The sequence below is a fragment of the Notamacropus eugenii genome, chromosome 3 (assembly GCF_028372415.1).
Source record: "Notamacropus eugenii isolate mMacEug1 chromosome 3, mMacEug1.pri_v2, whole genome shotgun sequence".
NCBI classification, from domain to species: Eukaryota; Metazoa; Chordata; class Mammalia; order Diprotodontia; family Macropodidae; genus Notamacropus; species Notamacropus eugenii.
In genome coordinates, this window is record NC_092874.1 from 10237335 (window position 1) to 10261081 (window position 23747).

Here is a 23747-nt window from a genome sequence, read left to right on the forward strand (position 1 = left end):
CAAAAGCTGCCTGGAGCCATGAGAGACTTATCCTGAGGCAGGTTTAGAACCCAGGTTATCCCTGACTCTAACAGTGACTCACTCTGTAGCATCAGAGATGCAGAGCTGGAAGAGAGAGCAGAGTGCGCACTCTATCTGGAAACCCCTCATTTTAGAAGCAAGGAGTCAATGGGTTAAGGAGGTTAAGGGACCTATTCACAGTCAGCTGGGTAGTAAATTTTGTAGTCTTGACCGTTTTAACTGACCTAGATGTAAGAGAACCCTCATTACCATCAATCAGCTCTCTTTCGATGGGGCCTGGGGATGAGAAGAGCCTCTACAGTCAGATTAGTCCCCAAAAAAGTCAAATCTTCCTTTCGAGATGAATGAGAACAGTTTGTCCTGCTCTCACTCCTCTGATCTTCCAAGGAGTAGGCACCAGCTGAAGACTCACATTTGCAAAATCAGAATGTTGTCCCCTCTCTTACTGCTGCTGCTTTCTCTCCCCTCCCCCCTTCTCCAGGGGATGCATACACTCCTCTGATTTAGTTTGCACCAGGAGTTCTGCTGGGGACCAGAATCTTATCTTAATTCAATTACCTTTTATATACTAAAAAACAAACAAACAAAAAACCCCAAAGAACAAAAACTTGGAAAGACTATACAAATTAGTACTGGGGTGGGGGTGGAGAGAGAGAGATAGAGAGACACAGAGAGAGGAAAAGACAGAGATACAGACAGAAACAGAGACAGAAGGTGGGGAGGAGAGATATGCAGCCCCAATTACCGTGAGAAGAACCATATGGATACTTAGAAATATGTTTTCTATTGCTATCTCCTCTAAATGCTGAAAATAGATGCACATGTTTTCAGCTAATCAGCAGTTAGCCTTGGGTCTCTACAGTTTGCCTTTCTATATGATACAACCATCTTTTTCTCACCTGTTGCTGTGATTAATCCGTTAAGGTCAGAGCTCTTTCAATTCTCTGAGGCTGACGAGGGCTTTCAGACAGCATTGACAGCCACTGAAGCATTATTGCAAGAGCAGGCCCATGCATCTAGTGTTTGGCCACAGATTTGTGGACCAGCCAAGAAAGGCTGTTCTGGTCCTCTGGCCCCTCTTTCAGGAGAGTAAACTTTTATGGTAATGCGTGGTTTTTCATGTCCCGGGCATCTAAAACTCCACTTGATACTGTATGACCCTGGGCAAGTTATTTCCTCTCCTTAAGCCTCATTTTCCACATCTGTAAAATGGGAAGGTTGGGGTTGACTAGAGGAAAACTCAAAGATGAAAAATGTCTGTTGCCCAACCCAGATTTCATCCCACAGGCTGACTGGATTTCCTTTTGGGAATTATGAAGCTCCCCATGGAAACACAAGCCATCCTTTTACCAGCTTTACTCTAGGGTAGTGAGATTGGGTAGGGGGAAATGGTAAAAGATCGATTGAAGGCCAAAGAGTTTTCATTTATCCTAGCAGGCCAGAGGGAGCCACTGAATACTTTTGAGTGAAAGAGTGACACAATCAGGTCTACATGTAAAGATGATGCTCTAAGATGAGTATTGAGCTGACATCCCTCCTACCTTCAGTTTCTCACGACTGGAAATCTCCCCTCTTTTTCAGCTGCCAAAGGTCAGTTCCCCTTCCTTTTCCCTGAAGGCTCCACAGGGCAAGTTCTCCATCAGAGTAGCCTCTCTTGGCAAGCTGACAGGCTCCTTCCGAGCAGCAGGCCAAGGGGAGTCTTTTAATGGAAGTCAAGCACGAGAGGGGCCACGACATTAAAGACTCACTGACGGGCATGAAAACTTTGATCTGAAGATGGAAAACTCCAAAGCAGCAAACACAGCTCCTTTTTATCTTCTCTCTCTGTCTCTCTTTCTCTGTCTGTCTCTCTCTCTCTCTCTCTCTCTCTGTCTTGCTCTCTCTGTCTCTCTCTCTGTCTTGCTCTCTCTGTCTCTCTCTGCCTCTCTCTCTCTCTCTCTCTCTCTCTGTCTCTCTCTCTCTGTTTTTTAGAAAGAATTTGGGGCATTTTGAGTCTGATTAACTCTGTGGTTTCTCAGCATAGCCATTCTATGGACTGAAATAACTGTCCCATAAATGGGGCTCTGCGCCCACAGCTGCAGAAGGGAAGATGCCTTTGCAGTGAAAATCCAGCAGAATCCAGCCTCATGGTCTCTGAAGAGCAAAGTGGATGAAGGAAAATCAGGGTTTCCTGGAATTCTCCTGGGTCTTTCAAGGATGCAGAAAGTGAATCAGGGTGGATTCTTTTCATTCTCCTAATGAGAGGATTTGAGTATATGATGCCTAAAGCCCCTTCTGGCTCTAACAATCTACGGCTCTGTAATAAAAAATAGTTCTTGAAATTCTGCTTTGGAGGATGTTGTGATCAGTGGGAGAAGCACCTGGTGAGAGGACGGGGCGGGGGGGGGGGGGTGGTGGTGGCTGTCTTCAGCACCTACTGGCTATGTGACCTGGGGCAAGTCACTTAACCTTGGATACTTGGGTCACTTCCTAAGATTTACTTTTTCAGTCACAAGTAGGCTGCCATTGATGTTAGCAGAGTTGGGCTCCATGCTAAGAGTTCCCTGTCCTAAAAAGTCACAGATCCTTCATTTTTTTTGTATTGTGGTAGGTGGTTTCGGGACTTCCCAAGGGAGATGTGTTTTTTAGTCTCTAATACACTCCACCTAAGTGGGAAACCTAGACAGACCAATGGATAATTCTACATGATTTTAGGCCAAAGGCATGAGAACATGTCCACTGAGCTACTGCCTTCAAAGGATTGGTAAGGTCTGATACAAGAAGGGCATTGCTGTGTTTGCTTATGTAGGTTTCATTGAAGGATACATAAAGGTAGACATTAGGTATCTGTACTTGGCCTTAAAGGTGCTAGCTACTCTGAACTGTTGATTTTACTTGACCGGGGAATGGGATCTAGAGTTGTTATAGGAATCTGCTCCACAATTATTCATCCTTCCGTTACATGGGCTAGCCCTCTTAATGGAGACTGTGGCTCCGATAAGACCTAGGTCAGATCTAGACTTAGATCGGACCTCACATGCCAACAAGATTTGGATTGAGTTCAGCCTAGTCCTAGATGTTTATTCAACATCAGTATTCTCTACTTTGAAGTCTAGCACCAAGCACATCCCCATATCCAGCCTTCGGGCAACCTGTAATGACTCGTGGCCTAGATCTACTTCCACATCATCCGTGGATAGCTATTTTTTACCCCCTTGATTGCGGTATCCCTACAAAAACAGAACAAAATATACTCATCACCAAGGTAGGCTGGTGACAAACCAGTTTTGTACACTTTGTCCATCCATACTTCGGAGCATTTTTCTTATCTAAGTTAGAAGATATGTGAATATCTAAGTAGTGACAAGACGATAATAAGGGCTGCCATTTCTACAGATTTGTGTTGTTGGCACAACACTTTCCAAACACCATCTCATTTGATTCTTCTCCAAAACGAAATCAGGTAGATGCTGAAGGCATTGCCATCCCCATTTTATAGATGAGGAAACTGAGGCTTACACAGGTGATTATTTAGGACTTTGTTCATGGTCATATGCAGGTTAGATGTCAGAGGCATCGAAATTATTCTAAAGTAATCTTTGTCATCATTATCATTGGCAGTATTTGTAGAAATACTGAAGGTGGGCAAAGAGCTTGGCATGCTTCGCCTCATTTGATCCTCTTCACAATCTTGTGGGGGCAGGTGAGATTCAGAGAGGTTGAGGACTTGTTCTACATCGCACAGCAAGATGAGTCCTCCTGACCCAGACCCAGTACTCTATCCACTGTACCACCTAGCTGCTTCAAGTCATTATAACATATCATTAATAATCATCATTCGTATCATCATCTGTGGATTAATCTCAGAGACATGAAATCTTTAGAGGACACATTTGGGGGCTATATCTTTGCTCTGCAGACCTTCCTCTAGAGTACAGACGGGTGGGGGTGGGGTAAGTTTTCTTGAAACTGGAAAGATGTTCTCAATTTTTAGTAAAGTTTCAGAGGGGGAGGATTACATTCTAAATCTTTGATGACAGTGAAATATTCATCTACTTGTTATTTCTACTAGAAGGTTTTCTTGTAAATATGGGGTTTTTTGTTCCCATAGTACTCTACCCATCCTTTAACACTGCAATACATTTTAGAGTTTTAAATCTGTTAGAAGTCTTTGGGACAGCACATTCTTTGGGACCAGGTCAGCATCAAGGATACCCCCCTTAGGGTTCAATTCTTTGGGACTCCAAGGATCTATTAGGACCCGTCCAGGGGCTGCTCCCTTTTTCCACACAGATCAAAGTCCCTTCTGTGACTTAGCAGACATCTCTGAGAGTTGCTGTGCCCAGATGAGGAGCTCTCTGAACTTAGCTGGGCTGGTTCTCAAGCTGAGTTCCCAGTAAGACAGATCTTTAAAGACTCAGATGAAAGGGTGACAAAAAGGCATTGGGAACAGTCCTAGAGTCCAGAATTCACATCTTTGGAACCTGTAATAATTTTTCTAGGGGCCCTTTGAACCAAGGTTTGAAGCACATGCCTATTATATACAAGACACTTAGCACACAAAAACGAAATAAAAAATAATTCATTAGACTGGGAGCTCCCGAAGGGCAGGACTATTTTTGCCTCTTTTTGTATCCCTAGCACTTAGCACAGTGCTTGGCATCTAGGAGACACTCATAAATGTTTATTGATTGATTGATTGATTGATTGATTTATAAGATCATCGCTCTAGAACTAGAAGGGTGTCAGAGACCACTGAGTCCAATCCCTTCATTGTACAAATAAGGAAATTAAGGCACAGAGACAATAATTGACTAGTCAAAGGTCCCCAAGTGGTACATGGTAAAGTCCCATTCAAACTCAGGCTCCACAATTCCAAGATTAGTGTGGACACTCAGTGGACTGTAGTCTACCATATCATGCTGACTCTCTAAGGTAAAAGAATACATCTGAGTTCATAGAAAGGAGAAAGTAGCCACCATGAGTGGCTTCAGGAAAGGCACTGGGTCAGACCAACTTCTCACACTGGGCCTTGGAGAAGGCTGAGGAGGAGTGATCAGAGAGGCAGGAGGAGAAGCAAGCCAGAAGCTGGAGGAGGAAAGTCTCTAGGAGAAGGGGGAGGTGGTGGTTAATAGTGTCCAAAAACACTGGGGAAAAAAACAAAGATTAAGAAGGATGAAGACTGAGAAAAGGAGATATACAGAAAAGGTCATTGAGTATGGAGTCAGACAACCTGGGCTAGAGTTCCTTCTCTACCTTGGGCTCTCATAACCTCCTTCATAAGATGGATGGGCTGGACTGGATGAGCCTCACATCTATGATCATATGATCTCGTGTCTTGGTAGGAAGAAGGAATAAGTATTTATACAACACCTACTGTGTACTCACAGGCACTGTGTGAAGCACTTTACAAATATGATCTGATTTGGTCTTCACAACAACCCTGGGAGGTGGGAGCTATTGTTATCCCTATTTCCTGGTGGAGGAGACTAAGGCAGGGCTCATGCTCTAGCCATTGCACCATCCAGCTGCCTAGCAGTTTAAAGTTTTATGGGAAGCAGAGTTTCCATTGGGATCTCTTGACATTAATCATACACACTTCCATTAGAGCGTGAAGTCTGCCTGTTGAGTCTTCCTTCAAAGTCTTAATTCTGTGTGATGGTTCATGGAAACCCTACCTGAAGTTCCAACCCTACTGACAGCTGTGCTTTGAAGTCATCTCATTAGAACTGTCTGCCAACATAGCTGGAATTATCCTATGGAGAATGTCATTGTGGAGGGGGAGATTACGGACTGATGAACCCATTCTCAAGGGGCAACAATTTGGTTTCTTTTAGAGTTTAAGTTCCCTTAGACCACAGTCAGGGAATTCTGCAGTCTATGAGAATTTTAACATTGAGTTTGGCCTCTGATTACAGGCTGAAAAATGACTTTGTTCAAAGCTGTTTCCTTTCAATTTATTCCAGAATTAAGATGCTACATTGGAATGGTTTTTCATTGGAGATCTCAGCCTTCACTTTCCTTCTCAATTTCTTTCTGTTCTCTTCAAGTTCAGTTCAATTCCACACATGTTGTTTTTTGGAAGACACCATGCTAAGCACTGAGGAGACAGAAGTAAAATGAAACACTCTGTCTTCAAGATGTTTACATTCTACAGGGCAGTGGGGGAGAACATAGCTGGTGCTCAGGTAAATCCAGGCAGACTATACTGAAAGCAATTTTTAGAAAGGATTTCTTCTAGCTTAGAATGCTAAGCTTAGGAAGGAGGGAGGGAGGAAAAAGGATTTGAGTAAGAGATGAGGTGAGCTGAGCTTTGCACGAGGCCAAGGTTTGAGGCAGAGGCAGAGGTGAGGAGACATGACATTCCAGACATACCGAAGCCTAGATAGAGGCCAGAGATGAAATACCGAGCCAGCAATCCAGTTTGTCTGGAATGGAAAGGGAGTGACATGGGGCCAACGAGGTAGATGGGAGGTAAATGGTGCAGGGCTGAGGGTTTTGCATTTTATCACCTAGGCAAGAGAGCCACTGAAAATCTCTGGAGAGACATGATCAGGCTTAGGTTTTAGATATATCAACTGTCAGTTTTGTGGGAGATGGATTGAGGAGGGGAGAGACTAGAAGCAGGGAGGTTATTGCCTTAGTAGTGTAGAGAGGATGAAGTTCTGGACTAGGGGAGAGGTTGTGTTCAAATCTTCCATCTTCTCTCCTGGTAAAGAAATGAGAAGTGGAGTTTGGAGGGTGCTTCGTAATCTAGCCCATAGGTCAAATGAATCCCATCTTCCTCTTTTCAGGCAAAAGGAGGTTGCCACTGCTTGGTGCTGGCCAATCCAATCATCAGACCTCGAATGAGTCAGGCAGAAAATTAGAGGTGGAGTCCAAGGGGACATTTGCAGATGGTCATTTTTCTGACCATAACCTCCCTCAGACATTGAGAAAATTTGCCCTGGAAAAAAATGGAAAACATCATTATTATATTATAACACAGTGTGAAATCCCACAGTCTACTTGAAAGTGTTACACAGAGGCTGGAATTTCAGCCAACCTGTTGTCGCTGTTTCTATTACATCGTTTCATGTTGGGCTTCCTTCACCAGTGCTTCCTGAAATGTATGCTATTGATTTGGCACAGGAAGAAAACTTCTGACTGTGCTTATTGTACAATAGAGCTCTGAGGCAAGAGATGGTTTTTCAAGAGATCATACACTTTAGAAGTGAAAAAGACCTTGAAGGTTCTTGAGTCCAGCCACCTCTTCTTTACAGAAGAGGAGACTGAGGCTGAGGGAGATCAAATGACTTGGCCGGGTCTAGTTAGCAAGATCCTCCCCTGACACCAGTCCAGCACTCTGCTGAGCCAGCTACCTTTAACTGAGCCCTCTCATTTTACTGAGACTAATGGGACCTAGAAAGGGGAAGGACTTTCCCAACATCTCACAGCTAGCTAGGGGAATTCTGGAATAAATAGAACATAGAACCAAAAAAAAAAAATCTGCAAAATCTGAACTTGCATCCCACTGTGGGCACTTAGTAGCCATATGTGACACAGGGAAAGTAGCTAAATCATCCTGTGACTCAGTTTCTACATCTACAAAATGGGAACATGATCTATCACACACCCCCCCTCCCGGAGCTGTTGGGAAACTCCACTGAGATCACATCTGTAGCATGCTTTACATTTCTACATCATGGCTAGTGATGGAGGTGGGGCCATACTGCCCTCCAAATCTAAAGAAGCCATAGTGTGAACCAATGAAATGTTTGCCTAGCCCCTAAGGATGCATGTATGCCGAGTTAACAAACTAGAGACCAGGCACTGCTTCCCCTCCCACCTTTCTGCTGCCTTGGCACACTTAGACTGCTTCCTGCATTTTCCTCTTTCTTCACTCCTTGTTAAGTAATCAGAAAACACCCCCATTTCACCCGACCTTTATCCCTTAGGTTGTGGCAAGGCAGCCTCTGTTGGATGCCATTTGATTCTTTGCCTAAAACTCTACCAGAGTTGGAGCCCTGAAGGACCTGGACTGAGAAAGCTCTTGAGTGGTCGAGTGACGCCACCCTACTGTAAGCCCCCTTAACTGGGGACAATGGGAGGTAGACACTTGGCATCTGCTCTCCTCTTCTATGGTGGGTAGTAATAGAGGTTTGTTAACTGCCTTCCCCATATCCCTCTGTCAAGCTTTGTCCAAACTCTCCTGCACCACATGTTGAAATTAGGGCTTTCTGAGGTTCCTGCCAGGGCCCTAGAGTTGAACAAAGAGAGGCCATCAGGTTAGCCACAGGCTCTCACACCTGCAGAAATTCAGAAAGCAGAGGCAAAAGGCGCCTATGTAATTACCTTCTTTGTTTTTGTCTTTCAGTTCTAGCAAATGACTTTTTCATTTTTACATATCTACTGAGCTTTCATAGCACCATGTTAGTTTATGAAGAAAGCCTATTGGTGGCCTGGCAGAGGGAGCCTTAGATTGCAAGCCAAAGGAGCGAACTTGAATTCCACCTCTGCTACTCACTAGTTGTGTGGCCTCGGCCAAGTCACTGACCCCTCTGATCCCGGGTAGCATTCACTTTCACTTCCTTAGAGCCTGTGGTGTTCCATTTCTCATAGTCATTCAATTGTACTGGCATTAATCAGTTGGGCCTCTGTTCCTGGGAGGAGCTTGGAAACTTGAAAGGAATTTGGTGATTTTTTTTTCTCAGTTGAAAGAGATTGTGCAACTTTGGACTTCTTAGATGAATTTGAAATGATCACCATGACAAAGCTTTTTCATTAGTGAACACACCACAGTCCTCATTCCCATGCCCAGACTCCACCAAAAAGTCACAGATGCTTCAGAGATGGCATTTCTCTGGACACAGCATTACCCCACTGAGTGTGAGAGGTCTTTTATTTATAGATTCTCTTTTCTGTATACAAGATTTTGAAATATTTAAGGTCTTTTTCCTCCTAGGGAAGAATTGTGTCTGCTTAGTCCTGACCAAAGTTTATGGCTTGTAGAAACATGTTTGCACTGCTGTTGGGATGCCTGATTGATGACCCCCAAATAACTTGAAAATTCCTTCCATTTAGACTTAGAACAGTACTTTTGATCTCCAGTCAGTGTTCAATATTTATAGTTAATGAAGTTTAGAGGTGGGTGGGTTTAGTGTGTGTGTGTGTTTTTTTTTTTCAAATAGTGGGTTCAAGAGAGACAATGTGGCCAGGTTCTCAATATCCCTGGCTTTGATGGCAGCTTTCCCTGTGGTCTTGGGAGCACCTAGCACCAAGATCTAGTCTGAAAAATCATGAAGTCATAGGCTTTAGGCTTTGATCGAATCCAGCTCACTCATTTCACAAATGAGGAAACTGAGGCCTAGAGAGATGAAATGATGTGCCCAGAGTCACTTGCATAGTAATTGTCTGAGGTAGAATTTGAACCCAAGTCTTCTTGGACAACTCCATGCACTTTACCATGCTGCATCTTATAGAAAACACACGATATTTAATGCTAGATGAATTTAATTAAATTGAAAGAACCTAATAAGATCCTCCAAATTAAATTCACATACATTTCAATACTCAATGCTATTAATGCAAAGACAGGCATAGGAAACTATGAAAAATATATTTAAATATTTTTCAATGTTAATATCATTAATAAAGTATTTTTTCAGTATTAAAAAATGAAAGAGGCTAAAGGATTTGAAGACCACAAAAGACATTCCTCCAAGAATTCTTGGGTGTTAGATAGAAATGGGGAGCTCTGAATGTCACACATGAATACAAACACACACACACAAATAAAAGTGAGAAATGCAAGGAATTGACTGTCTTGACAGGAAACCATTTCCTAATGATTAAGCACTTGCTCACACCTAGTTTACACTTTGTTTTACTGATAAATTCTGTGGAGAAGGAGGGGCCTTTTCTGTTTCTATTAATAGGGCATTTGTGTCACCAAATATCGGGGCACATGGGGTATTCAAGAAGGACTAGCTTCTCTGGGATGAGGGCTTGCTGAGCCCTTTCCAAAGCTGCTCATCCACCTTTGGTGCCCACCTATCACTCAGTCTCACCTGGGGCCCCAGAAAGCTGTGGGGTGTACAGCAGCCATACCCCACTAAAACCATCTCAGCAGACTGGCTAAACCAAGTTGAAGGTAGCTAAGGGGCCTCAAATCCATTGGTGAGTTGAGGTGACCCCAAATATGTGAGGACTTCCCCTGGAGAAATGAGTGGATAAGAATAATAGTTTCCATGGCCTTGAAGGCGGTAGAAGCTGGTGCTGTGGAGGGCTCAGAGCTTGGTCAGGCATGGAAGACGCCAAGGTCATCTGCTGTCTCCTGAGTGCCACTTTTGTCCTGCCACTGTATTTCAATGACTCTGACAGAGAGGGTGATACTAATGACTTCATGCGATTCTGCCTCACTTCATTCCTGATCAAGCACAAGTCAACCTATTATCTGTTATCCGTCATCTGAAAACAAAGGAGGCACAATAAATATCTAGTATAGTGGCTGGAATAGAGGAAGCTCTGAATGCATACTTGTTGGTGGAGTGACTAATTTTAAATCTCAGAAATGAAATTACTCCTAAAGCTAACCAAGCACATGAACTCCACTGATTGTGAAATAGGTGATGGAGATAAGACTTGGGCCCCTCACTCAGGCTGTAACATCTGGCTGGATGCAGGGATCCCTTCATAAATATCAGAACAAGAAAAATAGCCAATAGATTGCTATTTTTGAATGTTGCGGTGGTATCTAAAGTGATGGCTTCACTCCCAAGGGGCATTTGATGAACCAATGGGAGAGTGGTCTAGTGGGTGACATTTCCCTTCTCTCCCTTCCCCCTAAACGACTGTAAGCTTGTTCATGGCACATCCCACTGGTGGCTCCCAGAGGTTGGCTAGGGCATGGGCACCTGCAGCTTTGATGGTATCCTGAGCTCCACTCCCCTCCAACCCCTCAGCGTCTTCACTCCCTGATGCTCTATCATCTTGTGGAAGCAACAAAATCATGGTAAGTCATTTTTACATAATAAAAATTACACTTTTCTATTGGAAAGAATTAGCACAGGATGAACAGATATGAAAGAGTCCTGATACGACCATCCTTGTCCCCAAACCTCCCTTCTCTGCACCTCCCTAATTCTGTTGAGACTGCCATCAATCTGCCCATCATCCAGGGTCACAGCATCAGTGTTATTCTTGGCTTCTCACTGAAATCTTGATATTTCTACCTGCATAGCATGCCTGGCATGTATCCTCCCCACTCACAGTGTCTTCCTCTGGTTCAGGACCCTCATCACCCCCTACCTGGGCTCCCTGCCTCAAGTCACTCCTCATTCCATCCGTCTTCCACTCAGCTGTCAAATGAATCTTCCTAAAGCATAGGTCTGACTACAGCATTCCTTACTCCATAAACTTCACTGCTCTCTTAACGTGAAATATTATTTCATCTTTATTTCATCCTTTTAATATGTCTTTTTATAATATACATCATTATTAATACAGAAGAACATGAATACAGTTTGTGAATAAATGTACACATTTTGGGGTGCATGCTCAAAGATGTCTACCTTTTAGAGTTACTTAGTAAGACAGTTTGGAAGCCATGGGCATAATTAACAAAATCAAGGACTCCCTCCAATTCTCAACCTATTTTAATCTGTCCGAATCTACCATAGGCAACATGTGCCTGGCGCATTTGCTGGAGAACTTCTAAACATGAACTGAAACCTCTGACCGCTTGGAATTTGGGGGAAGGAGCAGACTTGGTGCTTCCAGTTTTGACACAGCATCAGCAGGATGAGTCGAGGATAGAGTGGAGAGAGCCTTCATGGAAAGTCACCCTTCCCATTCTCTGATCTGCAAAGCAAATAGAAGTTAGTATGTTTATAACCTTAAGTTATCTCAAAATAAAGCTCAGCTTTAAGCTTTCAGAGGAAACGGATGAAATTTCTCATGTGCTGGAACCAAAATATGTTCAAAACACAAAACTGCTCTTCAGAAGCATTAAGGATGAAAAAATATTCTTGGCTGTATCTTTGGGAATTAGAGAATGATCTCCCTTTTACTAGAAGCACAACGTATGTATGCCAAATGTATCTATCTTTTTGTGAGAAGGAGATGAAAGGGACAGAAAAATAAAACAGTGCCCAAAATTGCCACAAGCAGCTGGGACCGGTGGGACTGTGTTCCAGGCACTGATCACCAGGGGAATGACTTCCACCTCAAAACAACCACTTTCCCTGAACCTCCAACAGACCCTCTGGGTGCTCTGCCAGTCTGGGCAACCTTGTGGAGGAGCTGCCATCTGCAGGGTTCCATTGCCAGGATGCCCTTCTCCTGGGACCATTTTTCACTTCCCTCCCATGGGACCAAGCTAGAATATACCCTATCACAGCAAGACTGTAATAGACCAGTGACTGATTGAGATCACTGGTCAAGGAGGCACAGATGAAAAAAGGAAGGAAGCTGATCACCTACTCATAGCTTAAGGGGTAACAGGGGCCCTGATGCCCATGTAATGTTGGAAGCCCTGGAAGAAGGCCCCCTCCCTCACCCACCCACTAGGCGTGGTCCTTTGTGGAGGATTTTTGAGGAAGATGTAGCAGGAGTCACAGAGGATGAGCCGCTGTGGGTAGATTGTGAGCTATGAATCCCCACATCAGTGGGGTCACAGATGTATCAAAGAAATAACACCAACCACAAATAATAATGATAACCTTCATATAGGTCTAAGTATATAAGCTTCTGTTACAAAGCACTTTGCACATGTCATCTCATTCGATCCTCCCAGCAGCCTTGGGACGTAGGTGCTATTATCATACCAAGTCTGCAGATAAAGAAACTTGCCCTGACGTGAACAATCTAGTCTTCTATTTTGTCAAATACTGAGAAAAGATGGAATGCAAGCAATCATTTGAGGTAACTACGGAGCGTTAAATCATGCTCATAACGCCTGAACTTAGACCATTCTTTATACTCTGTACTGGCAGATACAGAGGTTGCCAATAGCAACACGTGATCGCTTTGGGTCGGGCAAATCCTGCACTTGGGTTGTTGTTGGAATCTGGGGTACTGAGGGGTTTTTTTAGTTACTTGAAATATTTTTTAGTCATGTGAGGTTTAGTAGTTTCCCAATTTTATTTTGCACTTATTCATCTTTGTTCCTCAATTTGGATATTTGGAGGAGGATGTAATCCATGTGTTTCTCATTCATTGACACTTGAGTCATTAAAACAAGCCTCAAATGAGGTTCTTGTGTTTACTGCCAGTTGGATCTGTTAAAACTGACTCTTTTTTCTGATTAAAAAAATCCATGCTTAACTTAAACGAAGGGTCCCCACTTCTCATTTCCCATGATCAGTGTTAGTTGTGGAATCAGATCTTCTCTCGAGGCCTTCTTGTTATCTAAGAGATGGGTCAAGGGCTTTGCTTAGGCATGTCAAATTCATTTCTTAGATGGCTGATGATTTAATTCTGGCTCTGTCATTGTAAGTGACCAACAAATACATACATGACACTGACAATTCAAATTATTTAAACAGCTCTTCACCAAAATAAACCCCACAAAAATCAACACAAAATCCCAGTTGGGAGTGTGTATGTATGTGTTCTCCCCCTTGTTTGAATGTGAAACCACTCTTTGCCTTTGATCTACCCATTTCCAGGGAGGGGTTATGTATTCTTCCAGTGAATGGAGGTATGGAAAGGGTAAATCCAGACAGGGCAGAGGGGGAACAGGCAATCAAATTTCCCTGCTGTGTCATTTGTCAATTGTAGAATTTCCAAATTGTGTAAGGCTATATAGTCCATTCAGCTCAGTATTTCCTTTGACTAGTAAACCAAGGAACATTATGTGATCCGTCAAAGTCATCAGTTTCAAAGGTTAGGGGCACACTCCCAAAGAAAAAGCAGCTGACTTTCCTTTAATAGTCCAGTAGGGTATACCAACCACAAATTTCCCCAGACCTTTCAGAGAGCAACAACATGGTCTACACTCCCTCTTGGGACAAGGAGTCTCCTGTTTACTTTATAAAGAACATTTGCTTCTATTTGTTCTACATTCAGCCTTTTTAAGTTTTAAGGAGACCTTTTAGTTCTAATAAACCAGTCCCGGATTTTTAAAAGTCCTTTTCTCCAGCCCCAGAGGATGAGAGGGGCATCTGTCCTAATACAGTTAATAGTTCCATGGTCTTTTTAAAAATGCACTTGGTTTACTTTATAAAGGAATACTTCCTTCTATTTATCCTCCACTTGTATAAGTTTTAAGAAGACATTTTAGTTCTAATAAACCAAGACTGAAGAAAAGAGTTCTATCCTCCAGAGGCGGAGGATAAAGGGCACATCTTCCATGACAAAGTGAACCCTTCTCTCCATGCTCTTGACCCCATCCTATTCAATCATTCTCCCCTTCCTTATCTCTTTCCCTCTTTATTTCCCCTAAGTATTCTCAAGTCTCTCCCATCCTTACATAATGCGGGATTGGGCTCAGGGGCCAGTCCCACCTTACTCGTAATTTTCCCTTGATCCTAACAAACCTTCAAGCTACTGTCCTCTACGTCTCCTCTGTTTCACCACTAAACACCCAGACAAAGTATCTCTCATACCTGCTCTCTACACCACCTCATTATTCATTTTCTCGTTAGTCTCCCAATCTGGCTTTAGACTTCACCTCTCAACTGAAACTGCTTAATTGGATTGCCTTATTTTCATTCTCTGCAGACTGATTCCTGTTGGTCTCTTTTGCTAGTGCATGATGCATTTTCCATTCTCTAAGCATAGAGGACACTTAACACTATGTCTTTGGTATTCTTTAATTTTTTCTCCTGGGAATTTCATCTATTCCCATGGGCTCAATGACTGCCATTAAGTAGAGGATTTCCAAATCTTTCTGGTTAGTCCTTATCTCTTTCTAGAGCTCCAGCCTCATATTGCAACTATCCACTGGGCATCTCTGTCTAGATTTCCTCACAGCTTCTCAGATTCAACATGTCAGTTATTCAGTTAAGAAATATTTATTAAAAACCTACTACATGCCAGGTACTGTGATAAAAGCTAGGGATATGAAGAAACATCAAAAACAGTCCCTGTTCTCAAAGAGCTCACTGTCTATTGGAGGAGACCACAAGTAAACAACTATGTATGAACAAGTCATAGACATGATAAATTAGAGTTAATCAGGAGAGGTGAGGCAAGGCAATTGAAGAGCTTGGGAAAGGTTTCTTCTAGAAGATGGGATTCTAGCTAGGACTTGAAGGAAGCCAGGGGAGCCAAGAGACAGATCTGAAGAAGAGGGAGAACATTCTGCCTCTAGATTCATTATCTCCCCTCAGATCTCCAGGATGAAAGCCACCCAGAATGGGAAATCAGAGATGAGTCATGATAAGCATTATTGGGAAAGGCTACACACATCACTGAATCATTTACACATTTGAGCAGAAATGAAAAAGGAAAATACCATATCTTAGAATTTCCACAGTGCAGGGGTCATGGAAAAGGGTTGTGTCTTTAAGGAATTCCAAACTTTTGTCTCCAGGGAGTCAAGGTAGAGGGTGTATTTTGGATCTTATGACTGGAAGAGTCTAATCCTAGTCCTATAGGTGGAACCTTCTCAGAGCGTTTTGTTGACCTCAGATGCTTAGAACTCACATTTAAGTTGGGCTGAAGCAGCTAGGAGGGGCTTTCCTCACCAGACAGTGAGGTTGATAGTGCAAGAAATGGCTCCAGTCTTACAGACGATCAAATGTGGTGATTGTCCAAGATCACACAGTGAGCAGGTGATAAAGCCAGTGGTTGTTCCTAAACCTTCTGACTTTAGAGCTACAGTGTTAAGTCCATTTCTGAGCATCAAAGCCAAAAAGAGCTAATGGGACTCAGGGATTGCATTAGAATGTTGAGGTGATGGCTCTGCTTTACATGGCTTTCACCAGACTTCATCTAAAGCATTACAACTGGTTCTAGGAACAACCCATTGAGAAGGATGGTGATAAACTGAACAGTCTCCAGAGAATGACAAAGGGCTTTGAATCCTTGACAGGTGAGGACTCACTGAAGAAACCATCAACCAGTCCATTAAGAAGCATTTTTAAAATTAATTAAAAATTATTTTTAGTTTTCAACATATACTTCTATAAGATTTTGAGTTCTAAGTTTTCTTCCTCTCCTTTCCCTCCCTCTTCCCCAAGACAGTGTGTACTCTAACAGGCTACACATATGTATTCATAGTAAACATATTCCCACATTAGTCATGTTGTAAAGAAGAATTAGAACTACAAGAAAAAACCATGAGAAAGAAGAAAGAGAGAGAGAGAAAGAGAGAGAGAGAGAGAGAAAGAGAGAGAGAATAGTATGCTTCAATCTGCATTCAGACTCCGTATTTCTTTGTCTGGATGAATACAGAATTTTCTATCATGAATCTTTTGAAATTGTCTTAGATCCTTGTATTGTTGAAAAGAGCTAAGTCTATCAAAGTTGGTCAGTGCACCATGTGCCTATTACTGTGTGCAATGCATCCATTCTATTGTATCAATGCACTGCATTCTCCTGCTTCTGCTCACTTCACTCAGCATCAGTTCTTGTAAGTCTCTCCAGGTTTTTCTGAAATCTGCCTGCCCATCATTTCTTATGGAACAATAGTATTCCATTACATTCATTTACCACGTCTCAACAAGCATTTATTAAGCCTATATAGTATCAGGCACTGTTCTGGGCAGTGAGGGTAGGGAGATGAAGAATGAAACAACTCCCACTCATGATAGGGAGAGAAGAATCCTGGCCACATTACTGGTGACTTCAGATCTTTGAAGGACTATTATATGGAACATAGATTAGATTTGTCTTTCTTGGGCCCAGTGGGCAGAGGTTTCCCCAGAAAGCCAAATTTAAATTTTCTGCAAGGAAAGATTCTTAACAGTGAAAACTGCCCAAAATTGGATTGGACAGCCCTAGAGGCAGTGGACATCTTCAAGGGTAGGCTGGATGGCCACTTGTTTGGTAGTATATATAAATATATATGAACACACACACACATATACACATAAATATACACACATATATACACATATACATACATACTTATGAGTGTATTTATTTGATAGAAAAGATTATTTTTCAAGTGTGAACTCAGCTGAGTCCCAGGTGAGATTCCTTCCAACTCAGATTCTGAAAGGAAAAAAAAAGATTTATAACAGATCGTTTCTTTTTCATTATCTAAAAATGATTTTTATTTAAATTTAATAAACCAAGATGGAGTTGTAACAGATATCCTTTTAAAAAAATCTCCCTTAAGCTTTGTTCCTTGGAACCTAAGTCTTCCTTGGAGGACAGAACATCCTTCTTTTGTTTCCAGAGTAGCCACCCGGACCTGTTAGCAGTGTTGTTTCCATTTGCAATGGGTTTTTCTCTCTTCCCTTTTTGTTTTCTTTCTCTCTCCCTTCAATAAGTCTCTTCATTGCCAAGTTTCATGGAGAAAATACAAAGAAAAAAGATGAGAAGAAAGATCACATTGCAGTCCTGCAAACCAGATGTTACACCCTTCAAGCCAAGTGGGCCAGAGAGTCTCCAAGCACAATTACCATATTGTACTATGTAAGAAAGGAAACTGAGGTACTCTCATGAATCCAATGGGGAAAGCTGGGCTCTGGTGCACAATCGTTGCCTCCATTTAGTTCCCCCCTTCTAATATCAAATTGCACTTGTTGGGGGCAAAGCCAACTGGTATTGATGCACTTCTTTGTAATTCTGAGTTCAAAGGACCAGACAACACAGTGGTTCTAGAATGTGTCTTGCACCAGTGGGTCACAATTAAGGCACTTCAATCCCTCCCAAATTCATGTAAAATGACACCAGAACTGGCCTGCCTGAGGTTGCATGATATTCCAACAGTTCAAGACAGTCGGTACGCTCTTAACACCAGAGACAGAGAAAAAAAAATGTGGCCTTCCCTTCATGGGCACTTAATTGGGTGTACTTCCTGGGCTGTTTCCTAAGCAGGGCTTTCTCCTTCATTTGCACACAGCTCACAAACAAGGATAAAGTTACGCCAAACTGGATGATGGTGAACCATGTGTTGCTGGTTATGGGATATCTTATAGGAATGCGTTTGCTAGGAGACGGACTTGTTCAGCTGTCAGGAGGAAACCCTTACCCCTGGCAAAGGAAGGAGGCCCTGGACCTAGAGCACACCCAGGGCTTTGAAGACAGCTGGAGTCAAAGTGGATCTGGTTTTTTCCCACCCAGAACAGCACCTAGTTCATTCTGTTGTCGTTAATCTAACCTAGGTTGCATGCTCTCCTTCTGTGGGTGCATAGTGAAGTAACTCAGGGATTTCTCACTATATCATTGACTGGCTTGGGGAGGTGGGGAAATGGAAACTCCCAAGCCCTGAGTCTTCCTGACCCAGACAAAAGTAGCCCGGTGAGATTGTTAGATGAAGATCTTGCCAATATCTCCTAGGAACGGGAGTGCCTTACTGACACTACTGATCTGGGATTGACTGTCAGCATTAGCAAAGGTTTTTCTAGGATAAAGGCCTGGACTCCCTGAAATTGGCTACTGATGTCATGGCAGATTGTTCTGATGGAGGAGGCAGAGGAAGGAGCAGAGACCCGGAGTCAGGAGCCCAGCCTTTACCTTGGAAGACTCATCATTATCACACTGCAGCTTCCCCTCTCCTCCAGGGCAGAGACTTTCATTTGTGTATCTGGATCCCCACCACCTGACATAATTCAGGGTACACAGTAGCTGAACAATAATTATTTATTAATGGGTTGATTGAATAACAACTATACCTCAAAGGCACTTAAAGTTTGGAAAACATTTTCCACGCAGAAAATATTTTACATTTGAGCCTCACATCCCTGGGAAAAGATCTCAAGCTCTCAGTTTACAGATAAGCAGACCTCAGACAAGAGAGGGAAAGTGATTAGTCCAAAATCTTGGATTTGAACCTGGGCTCTTTAACTCCAAGTCCTGCAATATACTCATTTTATACATAAAGAAGCAGAAGTCCCATAAGTTTCAGAAATTCCCCTTGGCTATCCAGCTATTCAGTATAAGAAGCAGGATAAAAATCCAAGTTCTGCTTCACTAGAGATCTTCAAGTGGGCTCTGGATTACCTCTTTTTAGGATTTTTGTTCAGGTGTGGGTTGTTCTAGCTGCCTCTGAGATTGCTGCCAACTCTGAGACTGTATGATTTTTGTCTTTCAATCCAACACTCTATCCACTTTTCAATTTACAGTTGGGGAAACTGAGACAAAGCTCGGGGAAGGGAGCCTTAGTAAGGGATCCTCATTAATTGTCTTATCTTGAGTGAATCACTTCATCTTATTTAGTACAAAATGAGGGCAGTGGGAAACTATAGCATGAATTTTCTAGAAAACAAAATATCCTGAAAAATATCAAGTCACCAATTACTGAGTTCATGAGTGAGCCTAGAAGGGTCAACATTAAGTGTTCAGCATCTATAAACTCAGAGGAGCAAAAAAGTTTCTCAAAATGTTCTCATTTTGAAAACTTGAAAATACTTATATTCAATCACTCTCTCTTAGTATTTTGGACAAATATCATGAAAATATTAGGTGGTTAAATCATGTTTGAATTCAACGCATGATGTTTAGTAGATTGAATAAAATGCTTTGATGTCCCTGCTTCTCAGGTCCCTCCTGGCTTCAGCTCCCTCGTCTCTAAAATAAGAGAGTCACCGTAGCTAACTCTAGGGTCTCTTTTAGCTCTAAATCAATGTTTCAGTGTTCACTTACGTATGCTTGAATTTGGGTTCTTTCTTAAGCTTTAAAACAATGAGAGGAAGTGAGGGATACTGGATGGACAGTGACCCTCTGAGATATGACAATCTGGATTCAACTACCATCCCAGTCACATCCAGGCTTTGTAACCCTGGGCAACTCACTTTGATTTTTGAGATAACTCACTAAAACTACAAATTCATAACCATAGTTGGTCTGCCTCTTGGCAGAGAGAGATTGATGGAATCACAGGTATATCAGAAAAACAGAAACCTAATCAAAGCCAAAGTGCCTACTGTCCTAGGGTTGGAGAGAGGCTCGAATGAAGCTCTCTCTAAGGATCAACTGTCTTTAAAAGACATGGGAGATGCACACTTCACTGGGATCCCTCGCTCATATTTATTGTATCTATCACTAATATTAGATAGTTAGGTCTCTGGGGGTGAACTGAGGAAGTTGAGGCAGAATAGAAATCCAGGCTCCTTGACCTCCTTGTTCGGGCTCTTGGTCATGCCAAGAAGTCCTAGAAACACAAGTTTTCAGAGTCAAGAAAGATACCAGGGGCTGTCTAGACCAGAACAGACCAGAACCATATTCCCTCCATGACATCCTCCACTCATGGGGACCTAGCCTTTGGCTGAAGAGCAGGCATGAGGTGTTTCTAAACACCCCCATGAATCATCCATGCCACTGAGTGAAAGCCCTCAATGTTTGTGGGTTTCTTCTTTACTTAGACCCTCTTTGTAACCCCACCTATTGTTCCTCATCCTGATGTCTGGGACCAGAACAAGTCTCATCCCCTCTTGTCTATGAGATACTTAAAGACAGGTAGCATGCCTCTCCCTTTGATTCTTCAGGTTTACACTAACAATCCCCCTCACTGCCATGTTTCTTTAATTAATAAATGAATGGAATAAATTCTCTTCCTGATATCACCCTTGATTCTCTCTTCTGGACAGTCTCCATGTCCTTCTATGATGATCCTCCCTAAAATATGGTGCCCAGTGATGAATACAATGATCTATATGAGGAAGAAGAGACTGTCAAAGATAAAATAAGTAACTTTGACTACATAAAAAATCTTCTGCACAAATAACAACAAAGACAAATTTAATGATAAAGGGTAAATACTGAGAAAAAAACATCACCAATAAAAGTCTGAAATGCAAGAAATGCAGAGATTTGCACAGATATAGAATACTGAAAACTATTCCCCAATAGATAAATGATCAAAGAAATGAGAACATTGTTTTGCAGAAGAAATATTTAAGACGATAAATGAACACATGAACACATGCTACAAATCATTAAAAGCACAGTAAGAGAAATGCAAATGAAGACAAGTGAAGTTTCATGTCATAATCAGCAAAGGGCAAAGTTGACCAAAGATGGAAGTCATCAATGTGAGAGGACTATGAGGAAGACAGGTGGACTAAAGGATTTGGTGGTGGAGTAGTGGGTGGTCTAACCATTTGGGATCTCAGCTTGGAGCTATGCCATGAAAGAATTAATCTGCCTCTACCCTCTGACCTAGTAATTCTATCATTGGGTGTATTCACCAAAGAAGTCGAAGACAGATAACGCAGTCCAAGACAGATATATGCCACAATACTTATAGTGGCATTCTTTCTGAGAGAGGAGAACTATGAACAGAGAGGGTGCCCAGTGCCTGAGGAGGAGCTGAAAAACACCCAACACATGTAAATACAATGAATTATTATGCAGCCAGAAATGATGGGTATGACAAATGCAGAGAAACTTGAGAAGATCTGTTTGAACTTGCCCTGAGTAAAATAAACAGAACAGAAGAACAATGTGCTCAATGCCTATGACCACGTAAATATAGCAGAACTCCAAATAATAGAAATAGTTGTAAATATCCTAGAAGAAAGAAGGAAATCAACATTTATCAAGCACCTACTATGTGCCGGCACCACGAAAAAATACTTCACTTCAAATAAAGCATTTCAAAATATGATTTCATTTTGATCCTTTCCACAATTACAGGAGGTAAGTGCTACTATGATTCTCCCTGTTATGATCCAGGAAATGGAGGCAAACAAAGGTAAAGCAGCTTGCCCCAGATCACCCAGTCTGGCACATTTTTCCTCCTCACTTCAGCTTTTTGAATCCCCAAAATGACTCAGCTTGAAATCTGTCTCCTTTCCTGACCCTTTCCCATATGTCGGTGCACACCTCCTCCCATTTCTTTGCGGTTAGCAATTCATTATTTGGTAAAAATTGTTGGGAAAACTAGAAAGTAGTATGACAGAAACTGGACATGGAGCAATATCTCACACCATTTACCAAGAAAAGGTCAAAATGGATACATGACCTAGATATAAAGAGAGATTTTGCAAGAAAATTAGAAGAACATGGAATATATCACTTATCAGACTTATGGATAGTCAAACAATTTCTGAATAAAAAAGAGATAGCACAGTTAGTTGTTAAATGGATAATTTTTGTTACATTAAATTAAAAAAGTTTTGTACAAACAAAACAAATATAGCTAAGATCAGAGGGAAAGCAAAAAATTGGGGGGGGAATCATAGACAGTTTATCAGATAAAAGTCTCATATTTAAAATATATAAAGAACTTTGTCAAATCTATAAGAACACAAGTCATTCCTAAATTGATAAATGGTCAAAGGATATAACTGGCAGTTTTCCAATAAAGAAATAAAAACAATTTACAGTGACACACACACACACACACACACACACACACACACACACACACACACACATATAAAACCCAGACTGGCTAAAATGATCGAAGGAGAAAATGACAAATGTTGGAGGGGATGTGAAAAAATTGGGACACATCCATTGTTGATGGAATTGGGAAATGATCAAGCCATTTTGGAGAGCAACCTGGAATTATGCCCAGAGTTATCAAACTACCTATACCCTTTGACCCAGCAATACCACTACTTGATCTGTTTCCAAACATGACTAGGGGAAAAGGAAAAGAACCTATATGTTCTAAAATATTTCCAGCGGCTCTCTTTGTGATGGCAAATAACTGGAAATTGCAGGGATGCCCATCAATTGGGGAATGGTTGAACAGATTGTGGTGTATGATGGTGATGGAAGAAGTAACGAGCTCGATGATCTTCGGAGAACACAGGAGGACCTGCACAAAATAAAGAAGAGTGAAGCAGCAGAACCAAGAGAGCATTGTAGACAGTAACAGCAACGTTGTGTTAAGAACGACTTCAAACAAATGAGTTGTTTTGTCTTAGCATGAACAACCAAATGAACTATGAAGGAAAGCTCTATCCACTTACAGAGAAAGAACTGATAAATAGAAGCATGTACAGAATAGTTTTACACACATACACACACACAGACACACAGACACACACACAGACACACACATACACATACAGACACACACAGACACACACAGACACACACACAGACACACACAGACACACATAGACACACAGACACACATACAGACACACACATGCACACACAGACACACACACAGACACACACAGACACACACACAGACACACACATACATACACAGACACACACAGACACACATACAGACACACACAGACACAGACACACACACACACACATACAGACACACGCGCACCCCTTTTTTGTGTCTAATGTTAGCCATTTCTAGGATAAAGAGGGGAAGGGAACTAAATAAAGGGAAAAAAGAAATTTACATGATAATTTTGTTGTATATTTGAAAGGAATAACACATACAGAGTAGATTTGCAGTTTCACGTACAATCATTTTTTATTGTACTACATTATGGAAATGCTTGTTTTATTCCATAAAATAAAAATAAAATAAATATTTAAAAAAGAAAGAAAATTCTAGGTGTGCACACACATAGCGTGCTGCACCTGGTAATAGACTGCAGTCTTCACCGTACACGCCTGAGGACCAAATGTGCTAAGGAAACTATGCTTCCTCCCACCATGGGCCTCCCAAAGAACAATATCCTAGGGCACTCTCCCTGCTCTGCTCCTCCTCCCTGAAGTCTTAAATA

The 23747-nt window shown here is 42.0% G+C and overlaps 1 long non-coding RNA gene across 1 annotated transcript in view; it reads right to left on the reverse strand.

The window, feature by feature from the left end:
• Positions 1–11429: 11429 nt before the first annotated feature.
• LOC140532407 (uncharacterized) overlaps positions 11430–23747 on the reverse strand; it is a 110368-nt gene continuing 98050 nt past the window's right edge. Inside the window, exon 3 of the long non-coding RNA XR_011976500.1 lies at positions 11430–11841. This is a non-coding gene — a long non-coding RNA (uncharacterized lncRNA). The remainder of the gene's footprint in view (positions 11842–23747) is intronic.